The sequence below is a fragment of the Danio rerio genome, chromosome 13 (assembly GCF_049306965.1).
Source record: "Danio rerio strain Tuebingen ecotype United States chromosome 13, GRCz12tu, whole genome shotgun sequence".
Lineage (NCBI taxonomy): Eukaryota > Metazoa > Chordata > Actinopteri > Cypriniformes > Danionidae > Danio > Danio rerio.
In genome coordinates this window covers 56491443-56495000 of record NC_133188.1, presented here as the reverse complement: position 1 = coordinate 56495000, position 3558 = coordinate 56491443, and the positions used below count along the sequence as shown (strand labels likewise).

General features: G+C 45.1%; 1 protein-coding gene across 1 annotated transcript in view; it reads right to left on the bottom strand.

The window, feature by feature from the left end:
* The window catches only part of lclat1 (lysocardiolipin acyltransferase 1), a 7064-nt gene extending 4133 nt beyond the window's left edge, over positions 1-2931 (bottom strand). The window contains exon 1 of the mRNA NM_213270.2: positions 2784-2931. The gene's annotated coding sequence lies outside the window, so the exon portion shown is untranslated. The remainder of the gene's footprint in view (positions 1-2783) is intronic.
* Positions 2932-3558: the final 627 nt, after the last annotated feature.

Here is a 3558-nt window from a genome sequence, read left to right as displayed (position 1 = left end):
CTAATCATGACTAGCTGTATATGGCTGGGAAGCTCTCGGGCGTCTGAATACAGACTTTACCACAGATATCTGTACAAAACAAGAGTAGCAGATGACATCTCATCTCATGCTGCTGGGTCATTTCATCCACGCTGGGCTGATTTTGAGGCTTAATTTGGCCCGGCTTTCTCTGTGTTTCAGCAAATGGGATGAGTTTGGCTGACAAATCTCATGAAAACGTTTAAAAAAGTCATCAATACACTCAGATTGACTGCCTTTTGCTTATGTTTGCCTGTTGGAAAGAGGGACAAATAGTCATTTTTACTGTTGATCCTCAGTTGCAGAGCAAAAAACAGCATAGAGTCTGCCCGCTACACACACCGGCCACTTTATTAGGTACACCTGTCCAACTGCTCGTGTAATCAGCCAATCACAGGGCAGCAGCTCACTGCATTTAGGCATGTAGACATGGTCAAGAGGATCTGCTGCAGGTCAGAGCGAGCATCAGACTGGGGAAGAAAGGGGATTTAAGAGACTTTGATCGTGTCATGGTTGTTGCTGCCAGACGGGCTGCTCTGAGTATTTCAGAAACTGCTGATCTACTGGGATTTTCCCGCACAACCATCTCTAGGCTTTACAGAGAATGCTCCGACAAAGAGGAAATAACCAGTGAGCGGCAGTTCTGTGGGCGCAAATGCCTTGTTGATGAGGCCAGAGGTCAGAGGAGAATGGCCAGACTGGTTCCAGCTGATAGAAAGCCTACCTGAGTATTGCTGCTGACCATGTCCATCCCTTTATGAGCACAGTGTCTCCATCTTCTGATGGCTACTTCCAGCAGGATAACGCAGCATGTCATAAAGCTCAATCATCTCAGACTGGTTTCTTGAACATGACGATGAGTTCACTGTACTCAAATGGCCTCCACAGTCACCAGATCTCAATCCAATAGAGCATGTGGTAGAAAGGGAGATTGGCATCATGGATGTGCAGCCGACAAATCTGCAGCAACTGTGTGATGCTATCATGACAATATGGAGCAAAATCTCTGAGGATTATTTCCAGTAGCTTGATGAATCTCTGACATGAAGGATTAAGGCAGAAATGAAGGCTAAAGGGGTCCGACCCGGTACTAAAGAGGTGTACCTAATAAAGTGCCCAGTGTGTGTATGGAGTGTATAGTGTGTACGTGCACTTACCTTGATATGTCTGAGGCAATCTAAATAAGCCCCTGAGCTCTACATGGAGTGAACACAGTAAATATGACTGCATGTATGCGCATACACACGCACACACACACACACACACACACACACACACACACACACACACACACTATAATCTGCGGTTTTCCTCCACATGAAGGCCAGGACGCAGGCTTTCTTTGCCCCGGTGAATGTAAAAGGGTCAAGGGCAGCAGCAGAACACCACTGAATAAACAGACACCCACTGGAATAAGAGATCTTCAGGATGATGATGATGATGAAGTGCTGGAATATTACCTGCACCATAACTGAGCTTATCTGACACTATACAGGTTAGTCTGAACGGCCATGATCAGAAGATTAATCAATAACCCAGATTCTGAACTGTGATCGACCGATGAGAGCGCAGCTTGTTAAACTGCAGACTTTGACCGTCAGACGCGTGTTCTCGGACACATCAGCTCTGCAGACTCTTTTTCCATGCCGAGTTAATGGAGGACAGGATTAATGAGGGCACACACACACAGGCTCAGAGTCTGCCTCCCGGTGCATGCTGGGAAACACATGCAAAATCTGCCACCAGATATACAACAATCATAAGTGTGCATAAACCAACAGGAGCGGAGCCTGAGAGAGAGAGACACACACCTGAGTGACAGCTGTCAATCAATCAATCAGAGAGTGAGCAGAGAGCATCAGTGATGGAGAAGCAGCGCTGGTGTCCTACAGGAATAAGCTGTAATGCTCTGTGATATGATGCTGTCAGATAAGCAGCTCCACGCTCCTGAACACTGATGGACTGCAGTGTCCTCCACAGCTCTGTCTGACTATACTCAGCGGTATAGTGTCACTGATGTGGTCTGATTTCACAGTGCATTGTGGAACTTTTAGTTTCGGTTTCAGCGCACTGGAAGAACTTTACGGTTGAGACAGCATTCAAAATGGCTGACGCCCTGATCAGTGCACTGACTAGTGAACAAGGGTGTTGACTGAGACACACCCAGGAATACCTGTGGTTTTCCCTTAGTTTCCTCTTCATGATGACAGCACATAATATTAGACTAGATATTCTTCAGACACTAGTGTTTAGCTTACAGTGACATGTAAAGGCTTCACTAGGGTAATTAGGGTAAAGTTAGGGTAACACTGTGGAAATAATCATTTGTAAAATAAGTGTAATTTGAGAGGAGGTCTTCAACTGTGCTGTGTAATAATCTCATTATGATGAGCTGTGATGTACATATTGCAGTCAGATCCTCATTGTGCTGTGCTGTGCTGTAGAGGTGTGTGTGTGTGTGTGTGTGTGTGTGTGTGTGTGTGTGTGATGCTGAAGTGCTGTTCAGCTGATTCAGTACGCGACTGATCGACACTGTATAAACTATCATCACATACTCGACATGTGCGCTATTATGCTGTCGAAATCAAGTAAACAGGATGAGATTATGGAGGGTGAAGGCTGTGTTATGGTCGAGTTTTCCCTCAGGTAACCCTGCAGCACTGTATTACAGTATTCCAGCACACTCAGCTCGGTCAGGAATATGACTGTACAGTAAATACACGACACGATGAGCCGGACGGACTCTGCGCTGCATGTTTACTCACTTCAGCGCGGTTTGACCGCAGGAGAAACTCAGGAAATCAGCGGCTCCTCCGCACTCCTGCAGGCGCGCACAGTCACTCTGAGTCCCGCAGCAAATCCTCCAGCAGACGCGGCCCTGGCCCCATGTTCACCACGGCAGCCATCGTTTCCGGCTTTCCATCCGTGCGACGGTAGCGACCTCTGAACTTCCTTCGTCATCCGAGCTGCGCAGCCCCGCCCACTGAGGAGCTCGCGCTATAGTCATCTCCACTGAGAGCTGATGTAGACATCCATCAACACAACCCTAACATTCCCTGACCCTATAGTGAATAACAATACTACTGTCATCTATAGTGAATAACAATACTACAGTCATCTACAGTGAATAACAACACTACAGTCATCTCTAGTGAATAACAATACTACAGTCATCTATAGTGAATAACAATACTACAGTCATCTATAGTGTATAACAACACTACAGTCATCTATAGTGTATAACAATACTACAGTCATCTACAGTGAATAACAACACTACAGTCATCTATAGTGAATAACAATACTACAGTCATCTATAGTGAATAACAATACTACAGTCATCTATAGTGAATAACAACACTACAGTCATCTATAGTGAATAACAATACTACAGTCATCTATAGTGAATAACAATACTACAGTCATCTATAGTGAATAACAACACTACAGTCATCTATAGTGAATAACAATACTACAGTCATCTATAGTGAATAACAATACTACAGTCATCTATAGTGAATAACAACACTACAGTCATCT